The sequence below is a fragment of the Pseudophryne corroboree genome, unplaced genomic scaffold (genome assembly GCF_028390025.1).
Source record: "Pseudophryne corroboree isolate aPseCor3 unplaced genomic scaffold, aPseCor3.hap2 scaffold_179, whole genome shotgun sequence".
Classification (NCBI taxonomy): Eukaryota; Metazoa; Chordata; class Amphibia; order Anura; family Myobatrachidae; genus Pseudophryne; species Pseudophryne corroboree.
In genome coordinates this window covers 1,117,204-1,137,277 of record NW_026968428.1, presented here as the reverse complement: position 1 = coordinate 1,137,277, position 20,074 = coordinate 1,117,204, and the positions used below count along the sequence as shown (strand labels likewise).

At 48.5% G+C, this 20,074-nt stretch overlaps 26 non-coding genes and 4 pseudogenes across 26 annotated transcripts; all 30 read right to left on the bottom strand.

Annotated features, from left to right (window-relative positions):
* Nucleotides 1-239: 239 nt before the first annotated feature.
* Nucleotides 240-402, bottom strand: LOC135002727 (U1 spliceosomal RNA). The gene has a single exon (XR_010203907.1). It is a non-coding gene; the product is annotated as a U1 spliceosomal RNA (small nuclear RNA).
* A 152-nt stretch (nt 403-554) lies between these two features.
* LOC135002605 (U1 spliceosomal RNA) lies at nt 555-718 on the bottom strand. Its single transcript, XR_010203793.1, has one exon. It is a non-coding gene; the product is annotated as a U1 spliceosomal RNA (small nuclear RNA).
* Nucleotides 719-1,389: 671 nt separating this feature from the next.
* LOC135002836 (U1 spliceosomal RNA) lies at nt 1,390-1,552 on the bottom strand. Its single transcript, XR_010203993.1, has one exon. It is a non-coding gene; the product is annotated as a U1 spliceosomal RNA (small nuclear RNA).
* Nucleotides 1,553-1,704: 152 nt separating this feature from the next.
* Nucleotides 1,705-1,868, bottom strand: LOC135002604 (U1 spliceosomal RNA). Its single transcript, XR_010203792.1, has one exon. It is a non-coding gene; the product is annotated as a U1 spliceosomal RNA (small nuclear RNA).
* A 693-nt stretch (nt 1,869-2,561) lies between these two features.
* Nucleotides 2,562-2,703, bottom strand: LOC135002664 (U1 spliceosomal RNA; annotated as a pseudogene).
* A 152-nt stretch (nt 2,704-2,855) lies between these two features.
* On the bottom strand, nt 2,856-3,019 carry LOC135002719 (U1 spliceosomal RNA). Its single transcript, XR_010203900.1, has one exon. It is a non-coding gene; the product is annotated as a U1 spliceosomal RNA (small nuclear RNA).
* Nucleotides 3,020-3,720: 701 nt separating this feature from the next.
* LOC135002796 (U1 spliceosomal RNA) lies at nt 3,721-3,856 on the bottom strand (annotated as a pseudogene).
* Nucleotides 3,857-4,008: 152 nt separating this feature from the next.
* Nucleotides 4,009-4,172, bottom strand: LOC135002492 (U1 spliceosomal RNA). The gene has a single exon (XR_010203684.1). It is a non-coding gene; the product is annotated as a U1 spliceosomal RNA (small nuclear RNA).
* A 671-nt stretch (nt 4,173-4,843) lies between these two features.
* Nucleotides 4,844-5,006, bottom strand: LOC135002708 (U1 spliceosomal RNA). The gene has a single exon (XR_010203890.1). It is a non-coding gene; the product is annotated as a U1 spliceosomal RNA (small nuclear RNA).
* Nucleotides 5,007-5,158: 152 nt separating this feature from the next.
* Nucleotides 5,159-5,322, bottom strand: LOC135002512 (U1 spliceosomal RNA). Its single transcript, XR_010203704.1, has one exon. It is a non-coding gene; the product is annotated as a U1 spliceosomal RNA (small nuclear RNA).
* Nucleotides 5,323-5,996: 674 nt separating this feature from the next.
* On the bottom strand, nt 5,997-6,159 carry LOC135002832 (U1 spliceosomal RNA). Its single transcript, XR_010203990.1, has one exon. It is a non-coding gene; the product is annotated as a U1 spliceosomal RNA (small nuclear RNA).
* A 152-nt stretch (nt 6,160-6,311) lies between these two features.
* LOC135002568 (U1 spliceosomal RNA) lies at nt 6,312-6,475 on the bottom strand. Its single transcript, XR_010203758.1, has one exon. It is a non-coding gene; the product is annotated as a U1 spliceosomal RNA (small nuclear RNA).
* Nucleotides 6,476-7,167: 692 nt separating this feature from the next.
* LOC135002750 (U1 spliceosomal RNA) lies at nt 7,168-7,309 on the bottom strand (annotated as a pseudogene).
* Nucleotides 7,310-7,461: 152 nt separating this feature from the next.
* LOC135002683 (U1 spliceosomal RNA) lies at nt 7,462-7,625 on the bottom strand. The gene has a single exon (XR_010203867.1). It is a non-coding gene; the product is annotated as a U1 spliceosomal RNA (small nuclear RNA).
* Nucleotides 7,626-8,296: 671 nt separating this feature from the next.
* Nucleotides 8,297-8,459, bottom strand: LOC135002772 (U1 spliceosomal RNA). The gene has a single exon (XR_010203947.1). It is a non-coding gene; the product is annotated as a U1 spliceosomal RNA (small nuclear RNA).
* Nucleotides 8,460-8,611: 152 nt separating this feature from the next.
* Nucleotides 8,612-8,775, bottom strand: LOC135002559 (U1 spliceosomal RNA). The gene has a single exon (XR_010203749.1). It is a non-coding gene; the product is annotated as a U1 spliceosomal RNA (small nuclear RNA).
* A 694-nt stretch (nt 8,776-9,469) lies between these two features.
* LOC135002807 (U1 spliceosomal RNA) lies at nt 9,470-9,611 on the bottom strand (annotated as a pseudogene).
* Nucleotides 9,612-9,753: 142 nt separating this feature from the next.
* On the bottom strand, nt 9,754-9,917 carry LOC135002440 (U1 spliceosomal RNA). Its single transcript, XR_010203634.1, has one exon. It is a non-coding gene; the product is annotated as a U1 spliceosomal RNA (small nuclear RNA).
* A 661-nt stretch (nt 9,918-10,578) lies between these two features.
* Nucleotides 10,579-10,741, bottom strand: LOC135002823 (U1 spliceosomal RNA). Its single transcript, XR_010203988.1, has one exon. It is a non-coding gene; the product is annotated as a U1 spliceosomal RNA (small nuclear RNA).
* A 152-nt stretch (nt 10,742-10,893) lies between these two features.
* LOC135002833 (U1 spliceosomal RNA) lies at nt 10,894-11,056 on the bottom strand. The gene has a single exon (XR_010203991.1). It is a non-coding gene; the product is annotated as a U1 spliceosomal RNA (small nuclear RNA).
* A 2,626-nt stretch (nt 11,057-13,682) lies between these two features.
* Nucleotides 13,683-13,845, bottom strand: LOC135002710 (U1 spliceosomal RNA). The gene has a single exon (XR_010203892.1). It is a non-coding gene; the product is annotated as a U1 spliceosomal RNA (small nuclear RNA).
* Nucleotides 13,846-13,997: 152 nt separating this feature from the next.
* Nucleotides 13,998-14,161, bottom strand: LOC135002543 (U1 spliceosomal RNA). Its single transcript, XR_010203733.1, has one exon. It is a non-coding gene; the product is annotated as a U1 spliceosomal RNA (small nuclear RNA).
* Nucleotides 14,162-14,831: 670 nt separating this feature from the next.
* LOC135002806 (U1 spliceosomal RNA) lies at nt 14,832-14,992 on the bottom strand. Its single transcript, XR_010203976.1, has one exon. It is a non-coding gene; the product is annotated as a U1 spliceosomal RNA (small nuclear RNA).
* A 152-nt stretch (nt 14,993-15,144) lies between these two features.
* LOC135002603 (U1 spliceosomal RNA) lies at nt 15,145-15,308 on the bottom strand. Its single transcript, XR_010203791.1, has one exon. It is a non-coding gene; the product is annotated as a U1 spliceosomal RNA (small nuclear RNA).
* Nucleotides 15,309-15,978: 670 nt separating this feature from the next.
* LOC135002705 (U1 spliceosomal RNA) lies at nt 15,979-16,141 on the bottom strand. The gene has a single exon (XR_010203887.1). It is a non-coding gene; the product is annotated as a U1 spliceosomal RNA (small nuclear RNA).
* Nucleotides 16,142-16,293: 152 nt separating this feature from the next.
* Nucleotides 16,294-16,457, bottom strand: LOC135002455 (U1 spliceosomal RNA). Its single transcript, XR_010203648.1, has one exon. It is a non-coding gene; the product is annotated as a U1 spliceosomal RNA (small nuclear RNA).
* A 670-nt stretch (nt 16,458-17,127) lies between these two features.
* Nucleotides 17,128-17,290, bottom strand: LOC135002704 (U1 spliceosomal RNA). Its single transcript, XR_010203886.1, has one exon. It is a non-coding gene; the product is annotated as a U1 spliceosomal RNA (small nuclear RNA).
* Nucleotides 17,291-17,442: 152 nt separating this feature from the next.
* Nucleotides 17,443-17,606, bottom strand: LOC135002562 (U1 spliceosomal RNA). Its single transcript, XR_010203752.1, has one exon. It is a non-coding gene; the product is annotated as a U1 spliceosomal RNA (small nuclear RNA).
* A 671-nt stretch (nt 17,607-18,277) lies between these two features.
* Nucleotides 18,278-18,440, bottom strand: LOC135002684 (U1 spliceosomal RNA). The gene has a single exon (XR_010203868.1). It is a non-coding gene; the product is annotated as a U1 spliceosomal RNA (small nuclear RNA).
* A 152-nt stretch (nt 18,441-18,592) lies between these two features.
* LOC135002528 (U1 spliceosomal RNA) lies at nt 18,593-18,756 on the bottom strand. The gene has a single exon (XR_010203719.1). It is a non-coding gene; the product is annotated as a U1 spliceosomal RNA (small nuclear RNA).
* Nucleotides 18,757-20,074: the final 1,318 nt, after the last annotated feature.

Genomic DNA, 20,074 nt, shown 5'->3' with positions numbered 1-20,074 from the left:
AGCTGATTTCTTGCAGCAGCTGGGCACTGTAACAGCTCCAGAGCTGCTCTGTAAGGCAAATAAAAGGGTGTGGGACCTGCAGCACTACCTGTAGTTCGCATTGTGCGTTGGAAGGCACAAAGTAAGCAGACGGGAGGAGAAGTCAGGATAGTGCACAAGGGTATAGAAGGGAGGGGCTCAAGAAAAAAGAAGTGGAAACAGACAGCAAACTAGGCTGGAGAGAGACCTGAGACAAAGAGATCTGAATTATACGAGAGCCGACCAGGGGAAACACAAATTATGCAGTCAAGTTTCCCACATTTGGGGAAATCACAGGAGCAGCACACCCAGAGTGCAATGGGTGAGCCTTGCCCTGGGAGAAGCACCTTCCTGATCATAGTATCTCAACTGGCAGGTAAGTAGGAGATGGGCTAGAGCTGGGGAGGGTCGCTGCTCGGGCACCCCCCTGTCAAGTGAAGGAGATCCAACTGAGGCAGCACAAGGAATCTCTCGAAAGAAGAACAAGGCTAGAGGAAGATCTGAGACAAATAAATCTGACTTTTACCAGAGCTGACCAGAGGAAAGAACAAACACAGTCCCCCACTACCACAAATAATGCAGTCGAGTTTCCCACATTTGGGGAAATCATACGGGTCAGCATACCCAGAATGCAATGAATGAACCTCACCCTGGGAGAACAATCTTCATGACCATGGTATCTTCTATGTAAAATAAGTATGATTTGGGATAGGGCTGGGGAGGGCCGCTGCTCAGAAACATCTCTGTCAAGTAAAGGAGATTCAACTGAGGCAGCACAAGGGAACTCTCATCTGGGGACAACAACTCCAGGGAGAACACAAATTTTAAGATGAAAATGGGAGGGCAGAAGGCTGCCTAATACTGAAGCACCCCCAAACAACAAACCAAATGCAACAACTAGTGCAAGCATTCCTGGGGGAAGGCCTGCAGCAGATGGATTTGCATATGGTGATGTCATCCAAGCAGTGAGTCAAAGTTGGCTTCAACCCTCGTCTGCATATGAAAAGAGAAAAGGGGCGTGCAGGGCATGGCGGCCTTTTGCGGCGCTTGGATGACCCCTAGTTCGCATTAAACGCCTCCACCCTCCTTCGGTGTGGGGCTCATGTTGGCTATGCCCCAGCCCCTGAAGCATTCAAGCTGATTTCTTGCAGCAGCTGGGCACTGTAACAGCTCCAGAGCTGCTCTGTAAGGCAAGTAAAAGGGTGTGGGCCCTGCAGCACTACCTGTAGTTCGCATTGTGCGTTGGAAGGCACAAATTAAGCAGACGGGAGAAGTCAGGATAGTGCGCAAGGGCATAGAAGGGAAAGGCTCAAGAAAAGAGAAGTGGAAACAGACAGCAAACTAGGCTGGAGAGAGACCTGAGACAAAGAGATCTGAATTATACGAGAGCCGACCAGGGGAAACACAAATTATGCAGTCAAGTTTCCCACATTTGGAAAAATCTCAGGAGCAGCAGACCCAGAGTGCAATGGGTGAGCCTTGCCCTGGGAGAAGCAACTTCATGATCATAGTATCTCACCTGGCAGGTAAGTAGGAGTTGGGCTAGAGCTGGGGAGGGTCGCTGCTCGGGCACCCCCCTGTCAAGTGAAGGAGATCCAACTGAGGCAGCACAAGGAATCTCTCGAAAGAAGAACAAGGCTAGAGGAAGATCTGAGACAAATAAATTTGACTTTTACCAGAGCTGACCAGAGGAAAGAACAAACACAGTCCCCCACTACCACAAATAATGCAGTCGAGTTTCCCACATTTGGGGAAATCATACGGGTCAGCATACCCAGAATGCAATGAATGAACCTCACCCTGGGAGAACAATCTTCATGACCATGGTATCTTCTATGTAAAATAAGTATGATTTGGGATAGGGCTGGGGAGGGCCGCTGCTCAGGCACATCTCTGTCAAGTAAAGGAGATTCAACTGAGGCAGCACAAGGGAACTCTCATCTGGGGACAACAACTGCAGGGAGAACACATATTTTCAGATGAACATGGGAGGGCAGAAGGCTACCTAATACTGAAGCACCCCCAAACAACAAACCAAATGCAACAACTAGTGCAAGCATTCCTGGGGGAAGGCCTGCAGCAGATGGATTTGCATATGGTGATGTCATCCAAGCAGTGGGTCAAAGTTGGCTTCAACCCTCGTCTGCATATGAAAAGAGAAAAGGGGCGTGCAGTGCATGGCGGCCTTTTGCGGCGCTTGGATGACCCCTAGTTCGCATTAAACGCCTCCACCCTCCTTCGGTGTGGGGCTCATGTTGGCTATGCCCCAAGCCCCTGAAGCATTCAAGCTGATTTCTTGCAGCAGCTGGGCACTGTAACAGCTCCACAGCTGCTCTGTAAGGCAAATAAAAGGGTTTGTGACCTGCAGCACTACCTGTAGTTCGCATTGTGCGTTGGAAGGCACAAAGTAAGCAGATGGGAGAAGTCAGGATAGTGCGCAAGGGCATAGAAGTGAGCGGCTCAAGAAAAGAGAAGTGGAAACAGACAGCAAACTAGGCTGGAGAGAGACCCGAGACAAAGAGATCTGAATTATATGAGAGCCGACCAGGGGAAACACAAATTATGCAGTCAAGTTTCCCACATTTGGGAAAATCGCAGGAGCAGCACACCCAGAGTGCAATGGGTGAGCCTTGCCCTGGGAGAAGCACCTTCATGATCATAGTATCTCACCTGGCAGGTAAGTAGGAGTTGGGCTAGAGCTGGGGATGGTCGCTGCTCGGGCACCCCTCTGTCAAGTGAAGGAGATCCAACTGAGGCAGCACAAGGGAACTCTCGAAAGAAGAACAAGGCTAGAGGAAGATCTGAGACAAAGAAATCTGACTTTTACCAGAGCTGACCAGAGGAAAGCACAAACACAGTCCCCCACTACCACAAATAATGCAGTCGAGTTTCCCACAATTGGGGAAATCACAGGGGTCAGCATACCCAGAATGCAATGAATGAACCTCACCCTGGGAGAACAATCTTCATGACCATGGTATCTCCTATGCAAAATAAGTATGATTTGGGATAGGGCTGGGGAGGGCCGCTGCTCAGGCACATCTCTGTCAAGTAAAGGAGATTCAACTGAGGCAGCACAAGGGAACTCTCATCTGGGGACAACAACTGCAGGGAGAACACATATTTTCAGATGAACATGGGAGGGCAGAAGGCTGCCTAATACTGATGCACCCCCAAACAACAAACCAAATGCAACAACTAGTACAAGCATTCCTGGGGGAAGGTCTGCAGAAGACGGATTTGCATACGGTGATGTCATCCAAGCAGTGGGCCAAAGTTGGCTGGAACCCTCATCTGCATATGAAAAGAGAAAAGGGGTATGCAGGGCATGGCGGCCTTTTGCGGCGATTGGATGACCCCTAGTTCGCATTAAACACCCCCACCCTCCTTCGGTGTGGGGCTCATGTTGGCCATGCCCCAGCCCCTGAAGCATTCAAGCTGATTTCTTGCAGCAGCTGGGCACTGTAACAGCTCCAGAGCTGCTCTGTAAGGCAAGTAAAAGGGTGTGGGCCCTGCAGCACTACCTGTAGTTCGCATTGTGCGTTGGAAGGCACAAAGTAAGCAGACGGGAGGAGAAGTCAGGATAGTGCACAACGGTATAGAAGGGAGGGGCTCAAGAAAAAAGAAGTGGAAACAGACAGCAAACTAGGCTGGAGAGAGACCCGAGACAAAGAGATCTGAATTATATGAGAGCCGAACAGGGGAAACACAAATTATGCAGTCAAGTTTCCCACATTTGGGGAAATCACAGGGGCAGCACACCCAGAGTGCAATGGGTGATCCTTGCCCTGGGAGAAGCAGCTTCATGATCATAGTATCTCACCTGGCAGGTAAGTAGGAGTTGGGCTAGAGCTGGGGAGGGTCGCTGCTCGGGCACCCCCCTGTCAAGTGAAGGAGATCCAACTGAGGCAGCACAAGGGAACTCTCGAAAGAAGAACAAGGCTAGAGGAAGATCTGAGACAAAGAAATCTGACTTTTACCAGAGCTGACCAGAGGAAAGTACAAACACAGTCCCCCACTACCACAAATAATGCAGTCGAGTTTCCCACATTTGTGGAAATCACAGGGGTCAGCATACCCAGAATGCAATGAATGAACCTCACCCTGGGAGAACAGTCTTCATGACCATGGTATCTCCTATGCAAAATAAGTATGATTTGGGATAGGGCTGGGGAGGGCCGCTGCTCAGGCACATCTCTGTCAAGTAAAGGAGATTCAACTGAGGCAGCACAAGGGAACTCTCATCTGGGGACAACAACTGCAGGGAGAACACATATTTTCAGATGAACATGGGAGGGCAGAAGGCTACCTAATACTGAAGCACCCCCAAACAACAAACAAAATGCAACAACTAGTGCAAGCATTCCTGGGGGAAGGCCTGCAGCAGATGGATTTGCATATGGTGATGTCATCCAAGCAGTGGGTCAAAGTTGGCTTCAACCCTCGTCTGCATATGAAAAGAGAAAAGGGGCGTGCAGGGCATGGCAGCCTTTTGCGGCGCTTGGATGACCCCTAGTTCACATTAAACACCTCCACCCTCCTTCGGTGTGGGGCTCATGTTGGCTATGCCCCAGCCCCTGAAGCATTCAAGCTGATTTCTTGCAGCAGCTGGGCACTGTAACAGCTCCAGAGCTGCTCTGTAAGGCAAATAAAAGTGTGTGGGACCTGCAGCACTACCTGTAGTTCGCATTGTGCGTTGGAAGGCACAAAGTAAGCAGACGGGAGAAGTCAGGATAGTGCGCAAGGGCATAGAAGGGAGCGGCTCAAGAAAAGAGAAGTGGAAACAGACAGCAAACTAGGCTGGAGAGAGACCTGAGACAAAGAGATCTGAATTATATGAGAGCAGACCAGGGGAAACACAAATTATGCAGTCAAGTTTCCCACATTTGGGGAAATCGCAGGAGCAGCACACCCAGAGTGCAATGGGTGATCCTTGCCCTGGGAGAAGCAACTTCATGATCATAGTATCTCACCTGGCAGGTAAGTAGGAGTTGGGCTAGAGCTGGGGAGGGTCGCTGCTCGGGCACCCCCCTGTCAAGTGAAGGAGATCCAACTGAGGCAGCACAAGGGAACTCTCGAAAGAAGAACAAGGCTAGAGGAAGATCTGAGACAAAGAAATCTGACTTTTACCAGAGCTGACCAGAGGAAAGCACAAACACAGTCCCTCACTACCACAAATAATGCAGTCCAGTTTCCCACATTTGGGGAAATCACAGGGGTCAGCATACCCAGAATGCAATGAATGAACCTCACCCTGGGAGAACAATCTTCATGACCATGGTATCTCCTATGCAAAATAAGTATGATTTGGGATAGAGCTGGGGAGGGCCGCTGCTCAGGCACATCTCTGTCAAGTAAAGGAGATTCAACTGAGGCAGCACAAGGGAACTCTCATCTGGGGACAACAACTGCAGGGAGAACACAAATTTTCAGATGAACATGGGAGGGCAGAAGGCTGCCTAATACTGAAGCACCCCCAAACAACAAACCAAATGCAACAACTAGTGCAAGCATTCCTGGGGGAAGGCCAGCAGCAGATGGATTTGCATATGGTGATGTCATCCAAGCAGTGGGTCAAAGTTGGCTTCAACCCTCATCTGCATATGAATAGAGAAGAGGGGCGTGCAGGGCATGGCGGCCTTTTGCGGCGCTTGGATGACCCCTAGTTCGCATTAAACACCTCCACCCTCCTTCGGTGTGGGGCTCATGTTGGCTATGCCCCAGCCCCTGAAGCATTCAAGCTGATTTCTTGCAGCAGCTGGGCACTGTAACAGCTCCAGAGCTGCTCTGTAAGGCAAGTAAAAGGGTGTGGGCCCTGCAGCACTACCTGTAGTTTGCATTGTGCGTTGGAAGGCACAAAGTAAGCAGACGGGAGGAGAAGTCAGGATAGTGCACAACGGTATAGAAGGGAGGGGCTCAAGAAAAAAGAAGTGGAAACAGACAGCAAACTAGGCTGGAGAGAGACCTGAGACAAAGAGATCTGAATTATATGAGAGCCGACCAGGGGTAACACAAATTACGCAGTCAAGCTTCACACATTTGGGGAAATCGCAGGATCAGCACACCCAGAGTGCAATGGGTGATCCTTGCCCTGGGAGAAGCACCTACATGATCATAGTATCTCACCTGGCAGGTAAGTAGGAGTTGGGCTAGAGCTGGGGAGGGTCGCTGCTCGGGCACCCCCCTGTCAAGTGAAGGAGATCCAACTGAGGCAGCACAAGGAAACTCTCGAAAGAAGAACAAGGCTAGAGGAAGATCTGAGACGAAGAAATCTGACTTTTACCAGAGCTGACCAGAGGAAAGCACAAACACAGTCCCCCACTACCACAAATAATGCAGTCGAGTTTCCCACATTTGTGGAAATCACAGGGGTCAGCATACCCAGAATGCAATGAATGAACCTCACCCTGGGAGAACAATCTTCATGACCATGGTATCTCATATGCAAAATAAGTATGATTTGGGATAGGGCTGGGGAGGGCCGCTGCTCAGGCACATCTCTGTCAAGTAAAGGAGATTCAACTGAGGCAGCACAAGGGAACTCTCATCTGGGGACAACAACTGCAGGGAGAACACATATTTTCAGATGAACATGGGAGGGCAGAAGGCTACCTAATACTGAAGCACCCCCAAACAACAAACAAAATGCAACAACTAGTGCAAGCATTCCTGGGGGAAGGCCTGCAGCAGATGGATTTGCATATGGTGATGTCATCCAAGCAGTGGGTCAAAGTTGGCTTCAACCCTCGTCTGCATATGAAAAGAGAAAAGGGGCGTGCAGGGCATGGCAGCCTTTTGCGGCGCTTGGATGACCCCTAGTTCGCATTAAACACCTCCACCCTCCTTCGGTGTGGGGCTCATGTTGGCTATGCCCCAGCCCCTGAAGCATTCAAGCTGATTTCTTGCAGCAGCTGGGCACTGTAACAGCTCCAGAGCTGCTCTGTAAGGCAAATAAAAGTGTGTGGGACCTGCAGCACTACCTGTAGTTCGCATTGTGCGTTGGAAGGCACAAAGTAAGCAGACGGGAGAAGTCAGGATAGTGCGCAAGGGCATAGAAGGGAGCGGCTCAAGAAAAGAGAAGTGGAAACAGACAGCAAACTAGGCTGGAGAGAGACCTGAGACAAAGAGATCTGAATTATATGAGAGCTGACCAGGGGAAACACAAATTATGCAGTCAAGTTTCCCACATTTGGGGAAATCGCAGGAGCAGCACACCCAGAGTGCAATGGGTGATCCTTGCCCTGGGAGAAGCAACTTCATGATCATAGTATCTCACCTGGCAGGTAAGTAGGAGTTGGGCTAGAGCTGGGGAGGGTCGCTGCTCGGGCACCCCCCTGTCAAGTGAAGGAGATCCAACTGAGGCAGCACAAGGGAACTCTCGAAAGAAGAACAAGGCTAGAGGAAGATCTGAGACAAAGAAATCTGACTTTTACCAGAGCTGACCAGAGGAAAGCACAAACACAGTCCCCCACTACCACAAATAATGCAGTCGAGTTTCCAACATTTGGGGAAATCACAGGGGTCAGCATACCCAGAATGCAATGAATAAACCTCACCCTGGGAGAACAATCTTCATGACCATGGTATCTCCTATGCAAAATAAGTATGATTTGGGATAGAGCTGGGGAGGGCCGCTGCTCAGGCACATCTCTGTCAAGTAAATGCGATTCAACTGAGGCAGCACAAGGGAACTCTCATCTGGGGACAACAACTCCAGGGAGAACACAAATTTTCAGATGAACATGGGAGGGCAGAAGGCTGCCTAATACTGAAGCACCCCCAAACAACAAACCAAATGCAACAACTAGTGCAAGCATTCCTGGGGGAAGGCCTGCAGCAGATGGATTTGCATATGGTGATGTCATCCAAGCAGTGAGTCAAAGTTGGCTTCAACCCTCGTCTGCATATGAAAAGAGAAAAGGGGCGTGCAGGGCATGGCGGCCTTTTGCGGCGCTTGGATGACCCCTAGTTCGCATTAAACGCCTCCACCCTCCTTCGGTGTGGGGCTCATGTTGGCTATGCCCCAGCCCCTGAAGCATTCAAGCTGATTTCTTGCAGCAGCTGGGCACTGTAACAGCTCCAGAGCTGCTCTGTAAGGCAAGTAAAAGGGTGTGGGCCCTGCAGCACTACCTGTAGTTCGCATTGTGCGTTGGAAGGCACAAATTAAGCAGACGGGAGAAGTCAGGATAGTGCGCAAGGGCATAGAAGGGAGCGGCTCAAGAAAAGAGAAGTAGAAACAGACAGCAAACTAGGCTGGAGAGAGACCTGAGACAAAGAGATCTGAATTATACGAGAGCCGACCAGGGGAAACACAAATTATGCAGTCAAGTTTGCCACATTTGGAAAAATCACAGGAGCAGCACACCCAGAGTGCAATGAGTGAGCCTTGCCCTGGGAGAAGCACCTTCATGATCATAGTATCTCACCTGGCAGGTAAGTAGGAGTTGGGCTAGAGCTGGGGAGGGTCGCTGCTCGGGCACCCCCCTGTCAAGTGAAGGAGATCCAACTGAGGCAGCACAAGGAATCTCTCGAAAGAAGAACAAGGCTAGAGGAAGATCTGAGACAAATAAATCTGACTTTTACCAGAGCTGACCAGAGGAAAGAACAAACACAGTCCCCCACTACCACAAATAATGCAGTCGAGTTTCCCACATTTGGGGAAATCATACGGGTCAGCATACCCAGAATGCAATGAATGAACCTCACCCTGGGAGAACAATCTTCATGACCATGGTATCTCCTATGCAAAATAAGTATGATTTGGGATAGGGCTGGGGAGGGCCGCTGCTCAGGCACATCTCTGTCAAGTAAAGGAGATTCAACTGAGGCAGTACAAGGGAACTCTCATCTGGGGACAACAACTGCAGGGAGAACACATATTTTCAGATGAACATGGGAGGGCAGAAGGCTACCTAATACTGAAGCACCCCCAAACAACAAACCAAATGCAACAACTAGTGCAAGCATTCCTGGGGGAAGGCCTGCAGCAGATGGATTTGCATATGGTGATGTCATCCAAGCAGTGGGTCAAAGTTGGCTTCAACCCTCGTCTGCATATGAAAAGAGAAAAGGGGCGTGCAGGGCATGGCAGCATTTTTCGGCGCTTGGATGACCCCTAGTTCGCATTAAACACCTCCACCCTCCTTCGGTGTGGGGCTTATGTTGGTTATGTCCCAGCCCCGAAGCATTCAAGCTGATTTCTTGCAGCAGCTGGGCACTGTAACAGCTCCAGAGCTGCTCTGTAAGGCAAGTAAAAGGGTGTGGGCCCTGCAGCACTACCTGTAGTTTGCATTGTTCATTGTAAGGCACTGAGTAAGCAGACGGGAGGAGAAGTCAGGATAGTGCACAAGGGTATAGAAGGGAGGGGCTCAAGAAAAAAGAAGTGGAAACAGACAGCAAACTAGGCTGGAGAGAGACCTGAGACAAAGAGATCTGAATTATATGAGAGCTGACCAGGGGAAACACAAATTATGCAGTCAAGTTTCCCACATTTGGGGAAATTGCAGGAGCAGCACACCCAGAGTGCAATGGGTGAAACTTGCCCTGGGAGAAGCACCTTCATGATCATAGTATCTCACCTCGCAGGTAAGTAGGATTTGGGATAGAGCTGGGGAGGGTCGCTGCTCGGGCACCCCCCTGTCAAGTGAAGGAGATCCAACTGAGGCAGCACAAGGAAACTCTCGATAGAAGAACAAGGCTAGAGGAAGATCTGAGACAAATAAATCTGACTTTTACCAGAGGAAAGAACAAACACAGTCCCCCACTACCACAAATAATGCAGTCGAGTTTCCCACATTTGGGGAAATCATAGGGGTCAGCATACCCAGAATGCAATGAATGAACCTCACCCTGGGAGAACAATCTTCATGACCATGGTATCTCCTATGCAAAATAAGTATGATTTGGGATAGGGCTGGGGAGGGCCGCTGCTCAGGCACATCTCTGTCAAGTAAAGGAGATTCAACTGAGGCAGCACAAGGGAACTCTCATCTGGGGACAACAACTGCAGGGAGAACACATATTTTCAGATGAACATGGTAGGGCAGAAGGCTGCCTAATACTGAAGCACCCCCAAACAACAAACCAAATGCAACAACTAGTGCAAGCATTCCTGGGGGAAGGCCTGCAGCAGATGGATTTGCATATGGTGATGTCATCGAAGCAGTGGGTCAAAGTTGGCTTCAACCCTTGTCTGCATATGAAAAGAGAAAAGGGGCGTGCAGGGCATGGCGGCCTTTTGCGGCGCTTGGATGACCCCTAGTTCGCATTAAACACCTCCACCCTCCTTCGGTGTGGGGCTATGCCCCAGCCCCTGAAGCATTCAAGCTGATTTCTTGCAGCAGCTGGGCACTGTAACAGCTCCAGAGCTGCTCTGTAAGGCAAGTAAAAGGGTGTGGGCCCTGCAGCACTACCTGTAGTTTGCATTGTGCGTTGGAAGGCACAAAGTAAGCAGACGAGAGAAGTCAGGATAGTGCGCAAGGGCATAGAAGGGAGCAACTCAAGAAAAGAGAAGTGGAAACAGACAGCAAACTAGGCTGGAGAGAGACCTGAGACAAAGAGATCTGAATTATACGAGAGCCGACCAGGGGAAACACAAATTATGCTGTCAAGTGTCCAACATTTGGGGAAACCGCAGGAGCAGCACACCCAGAGTGCAATGGGTGAGCCTTGCCCTGGGAGAAGCACCTTCATGATCATAGTATCTCACCTGGCAGGTAAGTAGGAGTTGGGCTAGAGCTGGGGAGGGTCGCTGCTCGGGCACCCCCCTGTCAAGTGAAGGAGATCCAACTGAGGCAGCACATGGAAACTCTCGAAAGAAGAACAAGGCTAGAGGAAGATCTGAGACAAATAAATCTGACTTTTACCAGAGCTGACCAGAGGAAAGCACAAACACAGTCCCCCACTACCACAAATAATGCAGTCGAGTTCCCACATTTGGGGAAATCACAGGGGTCAGCATACCCAGAATGCAATGAATGAACCTCACCCTGGGAGAACAATCTTCATGACCATGGTATCTCCTATGCAAAATAAGTATGATTTGGGATAGGGCTGGGAAGGGCCGCTGCTCAGGCACATCTCTGTCAAAAATTTATAAAGTCTATACATATATATAACCAAATGTCAATATATATATATATAGAACCCAGCGCTCCTATCAAAACTTATCTATTTCACCAATTTGTTGCTTATTTAATCTTTATACATCTATTAATTTTCACCATATATTATAAAATGCTGCTCCCATAGGTAGTACTGTTTTACCAATAATAAACCAAATTTTAAAGATAATCACACTTGTTATCAAGGGAGCGCAAAAAATAAAATATACAAGCTCTTTATTTTTAAAAAATATATATAGACAGAAGAAACCCACATTCAATAAAATACAATGGAGTCAACATATATAGGCACCACTATCCATATCTAAATGTAATAAGGATCTATTTCATATTGCCCTTGATGAAAACGGAATGTTTATTAAAGTGTCCAAAAAATCCTCCTGGATACAGCTGTTGTTATTTAATCGTTACTTTCCAATTGTAATTGATACATTAAATTCCTTCTTGTGGATGAACAGCAACAGTTGTAACCAACGCCTCTTATTTACTGCAGTTAAAGTTCATATGTAACTCACGTGAGTAATGAAAGAAAACAGGGGGAGAGCGCTGTGATGGTTGGTGAAACACAGCGGTATGCTACGACCCCCGTTAACCGTGGCTGGATCTTATTGGCACTCGCGGTCGGGATATTTCTCCCTGCCGTGGGGTAGAGACCTCCTTTTGCTCGGTCTCAAATTGCTTTTTCCCCTTCACCGCTGCCTTTACATCAGACGTCCGCCGTGATGTAGCTCGTTCATGAACGGGCTTATATCTCAGCAATCAGAGTGTCCGGAAATCACCTTTCTTACGCGTTTCTCCGCTGTTATCCAAGAGCGGTTTCGTCAGAGGATACATCAGCAGCCTAGCAGGCTCTTTTTAAAATGCACCGGACCAATAGCATTACTAATTAGTTGATTGGATACATACATGTACTAATTGGATGCATACATGTAATGACTCACATATGGAACAACTTTCTAATTGCAATTGCACATATAAAGGCATTTCATAATATAAAAATAAGCAACATGGTGATTAAAAATAATAATAAAATAAGCAACAAGGTGGTTTAAAAAATAACAGAAAATATATAATCTATATACAGATTAACCTATAATCTTTCAATCAATACCTCATATCTATAATCACATATACATAATTCAGAGACTCAGCACTAAGGATCCCCATTTACTTATATAAAACCTTTTAGGGTAACATAAATCCATGCCACTACTAAAGCAGTTCTTGTGGCGCAGGGGAAACATCACCTGCACTCTATGCAGCTAGTCCCATGTTCGAATCCAACCCGCTCAGCTTAACATCCATATTATTTATTTACTTTTAATGGGATCATTCGATCAATTCATTTTTACCTTTAATTTTTGTTAATATTATTTCTATATTTCATTATTTTAACCCCTGGAATAATTACATTGCTGTTTAAACAACAAAAAGAATTGAAGAAAAAATAAATATTAAACAGACAATTTAAGGATTCGAAGATTTAAAGATTGGAAGATTTTAAAATTTAAAACAGGGAGGGGGGGAGGGAGGGGGGCCTTTTGGGAGAATGAGGGAAAAAAAATAAAAGTAGAAAAAAAAATATATATATATAGAACCAAGAGAAAGTGTAAAAAGAGGATGGAGGAAGAAATCTGATGTTCATCATTACTAGTGGATTTTACTAAAGAACTTTAAAGGAACACACACAACAGGATTATACAGTTTCATCCTAAGAGGAAAGCTGTTTCCAAAATAGCTACTTCTAATAATTTTGTTTATTTATTAAACATACAATAAATGGATATTCAATAAATAATATATTAGGTAAATCAATAGATAAAATCTTCAGAGACTGCCAATGTTGTTCAGTTCGATGCTCTCATTCAGACCATCAGGTGTAAGGGTACCCAATGAAAAAATCCAAAATGCCGCCCTTGTCAAGTAAAGGAGATTCAACTGAGGCAGCACAAGGGAACTCTCATCTGGGGACAACAACTGCAGGGAGAACACATATTTTCAGATGAACATGGGAGGGCAGAAGGCTGCCTAATACTGAAGCACCCCCAAACAACAAACCAAATGCAACAACTAGTACAAGCATTCCTGGGGGAAGGCCTGCAGCAGATGGATTTGCATATGGTGATGTCATCCAAGCAGTGGGTCAAAGTTGGCTTCAACCCTCGTCTGCATATGAAAAGAGAAAAGGGGCGTGCAGGGCATGGCGGCCTTTTGCGGCGCTTGGATGACCCCTAGTTCGCATTAAACACCTCCACCCTACTTCGGTGTGGGGCTCATGTTGGCTATGCCCCAGCCCCTGAAGCATTCAAGCTGATTACTTGCAGCTGGGCACTGTAATAGCTCCAGAGCTGCTCTGTAAGGCAACTAAAAGGGTGTGGGCCCTGCAGCACTACCTGTAGTTCGCATTGTGCTTTGGAAGGCACAAAGTAAGCAGACGGGAGAAGTCAAGATAGTGCGCAAGGGCATAGAAGGGAGTGGCTCAAGAAAAGAGAAGTGTAAACAGACAGCAAACTAGGCTGGAGAGAGACATGAGACAAAGAGATCTGAATTATACGAGAGCCGACCAGGGGAAACACAAATTATGCAGTCAAGTTTCCCACATTTGGGGAAATCACAGGAGCAGCACACCCAGAGTGCAATGGGTGAGCCTTGCCCTGGGAGAAGCACCTTCATGATCATAGTATCTCACCTAGCAGGTAAGTAGGAATTGGGCTAGAGCTGGGGAGGGTCGCTGCTCGGGCACCCCCCTGTCAAGTGAAGGAGATCCAACTGAGGCAGCACAAGGGAACTCTCAAAAGAAGAACAAGGCTAGAGGAAGATCTGAGACAAAGAAATCAGACTTTTACCAGAGCTGACCAGAGGAAAGCACAAACACAGTCCCCCACTACCACAAATAATGCTGTCAAGTTTACCACATTTGGGGAAATAACAGGGGTCAGCATACCCAGAATGCAATGAATGAACCTCACCCTGGGAGAACAATCTTCATGACCATGGTATCTCCTATGCAAAATAAGTATGATTTGGGATAGGGCTGGAGAGGGCCGCTGCTCAGGCACATCTTTGTCAAGTAAAGGAGATTCAACTGAGGCAGCACAAGGGAACTCTCATCTGGGGACAACAACTGCAGGAGGTACACATATTTTCAGATGAACATGGTAGGGCAGAACGCTGCCTAATATGGAAGCACCCCCAAACAACAAACCAAATGCAACAACTAGTACAAGCATTCCTGGGGAAGGCCTGCAGCAGATGGATTTGCATATGGTGATGTCATCCAAGCAGTGGGTCAAAGTTGGCTTCAACCCTCGTCTGCATATGAAAAGAGAAAATTGGCATGCAGGGCATGGCGGCCTTTTGCGGTGCTTGGATGACCCCTAGTTCGCATTAAACACCTCCACCCTCCTTCGGTGTGGGGCTCATGATGGCTATGCCCCAGCCCCTGAAGCATTCAAGCTGATTTCTTGCAGCAGCTGGGCACTGTAACAGCTCCAGAGCTGCTCTGTAAGGCAAGAAAAAGGGTGTGGGCCCTGCAGCACTACCTGTAGTTTGCATTGTGCGTTGGAAGGCACAAAGTAAGCAGACGGGAGAAGTCATGATAGTGCGCAAGGGCATAGAAGGGAGCAACTCAAGAAAAGAGTAGTGGAAACAGACTGCAAACTAGGCTGGAGAGAGACCTGAGACAAAGAGATCTGAATTATACGAGAGCCGACCAGGTGAAACACAAATTATGCAGTCAAGTGTCCAACATTTGGGAAACCGCAGGAGTAGCACACCCAGAGTGCAATGGGTGAGCCTTGCCTGGGAGAAGCACCTTCATGATCATAGTATCTCACCTGGCAGGTAAGTAGGAGCTGGGCTAGAGCTGGGGAGGGTCGCTGCTCGGGCACCCCCCTGTCAAGTGAAGGAGATCCAACTGAGGCAGCACAAGGGAACTCTCGAAAGAAGAACAAGGCTAGAGGAAGATCTGAGACAAAGAAATCTGACTTTTACCAGAGCTGACCAGAGGAAAGCACAAACACAGTCCCTCACTACCACAAATAATGCTGTCCAGTTTCCCACATTTGGGGAAATCACAGGGGTCAGCATACCCAGAATGCAATGAATGGACCTCACCCTGGAAGAATAATCTTCATGACCATGGTATCTCCTATGCAAAATAAGTTTGATTTGGGATAGAGCTGGGGAGGGCCGCTACTCAGGCACATCTCTGTCAAGTAAAGGCGATTCAACTGAGGCAGCACAAGGGAACTCTCATCTGGGGACAACAACTGCAGGGAGAACACATATTTTCAGATGAACATGGGAGGGCAGAAGGCTGCCTAATACTGAAGCACCCCCAAACAACAAACCAAATGCAACAACTAGTGCAAGCATTCCTGGGGAAGGCCTGCAGCAGATGGATTTGCATATGGTGATGTCATCCAAGCAGTGGGTCAAAGTTGGCTTCAACCCTCGTCTGCATATGAAAAGAAAAAAGGGATGTGCAGGGCATGGCGGCCTTTTGCGGCGCTTGGATGACCCCTAATTCGCATTAAACATCTCCACCCTCCTTCGGTGTGGGGCTCATGTTGGCTATGCCCCAGCCCCTGAAGCATTCAAGCTGATTTCTTGCAGCAGCTGGGCACTGTAACAGCTCCAGAGCTGCTCTGTAAAGCATGTAAAAGGGTGTGGGCCCTGCAGCACTACCTGTAGTTTGCATTGTGCGTTGGAAGGCACAAAGTAAGCAGACAGGAGAGGTCAGAATAGTGTGCAAGGGCATAGAAGGGAGCGGCTCAAGAAAAGAGAAGTGGAAACAGACAGCAAACTAGGCTGGAGAGAGACCTGAGACAAAGAGATCTGAATTATACGAGAGCCGACCAGGGGAAACACAAATTATGCAGTCAAGTTTCCCACATTTGGGGAAATCACAGGGGCAGCACACCCAGAGTGCAATGGGTGAGCCTTGCCCTGGGAGAAGCACCTACATGATCATAGTATCTCACCTGGCAGGTAAGTAGGAGTTGGGCTAGAGCTGGGGAGGGTCGCTGCTCGGGCACCCCCCTGTCAAGTGAAGGAGATCCAACTGAGGCAGCACAAGGGAACTCTCGAAAGAAGAACAAGGCTAGAGGAAGATCTGAGACAAAGAAATCTGACTTTTACCAGAGCTGACCAGAGGAAAGCACAAACACAGTCCCCCACTACCACAAATAATACAGTCAAGTTTCCCACATTTGGGGAAATCACAGGGGTCAGCATACCCAGAATGCAATGAATGAACCTCACCCTGGGAGAACAATCTTCATGACCATGGTATCTCCTATGCAAAATAAGTATGATTTGGGATAGGGCTGGGGAGGGCCGCTGCTCAGGCACATCTCTGTCAAGTAAAGAAGATTCAACTGAGGCAGCACAAGGGAACTCTCATCTGGGGACAACAACTGCAGGGAGAACACATATTTTCAGATGAACATGGGAGGGCAGAAGGCTGCCTAATACTGAAGCACCCCCAAACAACAAACCAAATGCAACAACTAGTGCAAGCATTCCTGGGGAAGGCCTGCAGCAGATGGATTTGCATATGGTGATGTCATCCAAGCAGTGGGTCAAAGTTGGCTTCAACCCTCGTCTGCATATGAAAAGAAAAAAGGGATGTGCAGGGCATGGCGGCCTTTTGCGGCGCTTGGATGACCCCTAATTCGCATTAAACATCTCCACCCTCCTTCGGTGTGGGGCTCATGTTGGCTATGCCCCAGCCCCTGAAGCATTCAAGCTGATTTCTTGCAGCAGCTGGGCACTGTAACAGCTCCAGAGCTGCTCTGTAAAGCATGTAAAAGGGTGTGGGCCCTGCAGCACTACCTGTAGTTTGCATTGTGCGTTGGAAGGCACAAAGTAAGCAGACAGGAGAGGTCAGAATAGTGTGCAAGGGCATAGAAGGGAGCGGCTCAAGAAAAGAGAAGTGGAAACAGACAGCAAACTAGGCTGGAGAGAGACCTGAGACAAAGAGATCTGAATTATACGAGAGCCGACCAGGGGAAACACAAATTATGCAGTCAAGTTTCCCACATTTGGGGAAATCACAGGGGCAGCACACCCAGAGTGCAATGGGTGAGCCTTGCCCTGGGAGAAGCACCTACATGATCATAGTATCTCACCTGGCAGGTAAGTAGGAGTTGGGCTAGAGCTGGGGAGGGTCGCTGCTCGGGCACCCCCCTGTCAAGTGAAGGAGATCCAACTGAGGCAGCACAAGGGAACTCTCGAAAGAAGAACAAGGCTAGAGGAAGATCTGAGACAAAGAAATCTGACTTTTACCAGAGCTGACCAGAGGAAAGCACAAACACAGTCCCCCACTACCACAAATAATACAGTCAAGTTTCCCACATTTGGGGAAATCAAAGGGGTCAGCATACCCAGAATGCAATGAATGAACCTCACCCTGGGAGAACAATCTTCATGACCGTGGTATCTCCTATGCAAAATAAGTATGATTTGGGATAGGGCTGGGGAGGGCCGCTGCTCAGGCACATCTCTGTCAAGTAAAGAAGATTCAACTGAGGCAGCACAAGGGAACTCTCATCTGGGGACAACAACTGCAGGGAGAACACATATTTTCAGATGAACATGGGAGGGCAGAAGGCTGCCTAATACTGAAGCACCCCCAAACAACAAACCAAATGCAACAACTAGTGCAAGCATTCCTGGGGGAAGGCCTGCAGCAGATGGATTTGCATATGGTGATGTCATCCAAGCAGTGGGTCAAAGTTGGCTTCAACCCTCGTCTGCATATGAAAAGAGAAAAGGGGCATGCAGGGCATGGCGGCCTTTTGTGGCGCTTGGATGACCCCTAGTTCGCATTAAACACCTCCACCCTCCTTCGGTGTGGGGCTCATGTTGGCTATGCCCCAGCCCCTGAAGCATTCAAGCTGATTTCTTGCAGTAGCTGGGCACTGTAACAGCTCCAGAGCTGCTCTGTAAGGCAAGTAAAAGGGTGTGGGCCCTGCAGCACTACCTGTAGTTCGCATTGTGCGTTTCAAGGCACAAAGTAAGCAGATGGGAGTAGTCAGGATAGTGCGCAAGGGCATAGAAGGGAGCGGCTCAAGAAAAGAGAAGTGGAAACAGACAGCAAACTAGGCTGGAAAGAGACCTGAGACGAAGAGATCTGAATTATACGAGAGCCGACCAGGGGAAACACAAATTATGCAGTCAAATGTCCCACATTTGGGGAAATCGCAGGAGCAGCACACCCAGAGTGCAATGGGTGAGCCTTGCCCTGGGAGAAGCACCTTCATGATCATAGTATCTCACCTGGCAGGTAAGTAGGAGTTGGGCTAGAGCTGGGGAGGATCGCTGCTCAAGCACCCCCCTGTCAAGTGAAGGAGATCCAACTGAGGCAGCACAAGGGAACTCTCAAAAGAAGAATAAGACTAGAGGAAGAAATGAGACAAAGAAATCTGACTTTTACCAGAGCTGACCAGAGGAAAGCACAAACACAGTCCCCCACTACTACAAATCATGCAGTCAAGTTTCCCACATTTGGGGAAATCACAGGGGTCAGCATACCCAGAATGCAATGAATGAACCTCACCCTGGGAGAACAATCTTAATGACCATGGAATCTCCTATGCAAGATAAGTATGATTTGGGATAGGGCTGGAGAGGGCCGCTGCTCAGGCACATCTCTGTCAAGTAAAGGAGATTCAACTGAGGCAGCACAAGGGAACTCTCATCTGAGGACAACAACTGCAGGGAGAACACATATTTTCAGATGAACATGGGAGGGCAGAAGGCTGCCTAATACTGAAGCACCCCCAAATAACAAACCAAATGCAACAACTAGTGCAAGCATTCCTGGGGGAAGGCCTGCAGCAGATGGATTTGCATATGGTAATGCCATCCAAGCAGTGGGTCAAAGTTGGCTTTAACCCTCGTCTGCATATGAAAAGAGAAAAGGGGCGTGCAGGGCATGGCGGCCTTTTGCGGCGCTTGGATGACCCCTAGTTCGCATTAAACACCTCCACCCTCCTTCGGTGTGGGGCTCATGTTGGCTATGCCCCAGCCCCTGAAGCATTCAAGCTGATTTCTTGCAGCAGCTGGGCACTGTAACAGCTCCAGAGCTGCTCTGTAAGGCAAGAAAAAGGGTGTGGGCCCTGCAGCACTACCTGCAGTTTGCATTGTGCATTGGAAGGCACAAAGTAAGCAGACGGGAGAAGTCAGGATAGTGCGCAAGGGCATAGAAGGGAGCGGCTCAAGAAAAGAGAAGTGGAAACAGACAGCAAACTAGGCTGGAGAGCTCTTCTGTCTATATTTTGCAAACCTGCTCTTGTCCTCTCCAGCTGCTCCATGTAGATTTGACGTCTGGAAAGGTGCATAACCCAATGACAAGCAAACACACTCCTGCATGAGTTTTCTCTCTCACTAGCTGGATGATACACAATCATTTGCATGTGCTCCACCTCCGACACACCACCCACCCAACCACCCAGTGACCAGAGCCACCCACAAGCCAACTGGCTACGTGATTTAATTTGCACAGTGTAGTCATCCAGGCAGCATGCCCTTCTCAATGGAAGGATCTCTGGTTCCATGGAATCTTCCACATTGGAATGCTGCGGAACAAAAAGGATTTAAATATTCAGCTTGCTAGCATTCAATGTACCTGCGGCTTGGCTCTAGCACATGGGTCTTCATCCTGTGGCCCTCCAGCTGCTGTGAAACTACACATCCCAGCATGCCCTGCCACAATTTTGCTATTAAGGTATGCTAAAACTGAGGCAGGGCATGCTGGCATGTGTAGTTCCACAGCAGCTGGAGGGTCACAGGTTGAAGACCCATGTTCTAGCATGCCTGTTCTATGATGCATGTACCGTGATGTCACAATCAGCTTGGAATGGGGTGCCTAGCAGGCATTTTCTGACAGACACTTGAGGGAGACACACATCAGGAGATGCAGCATA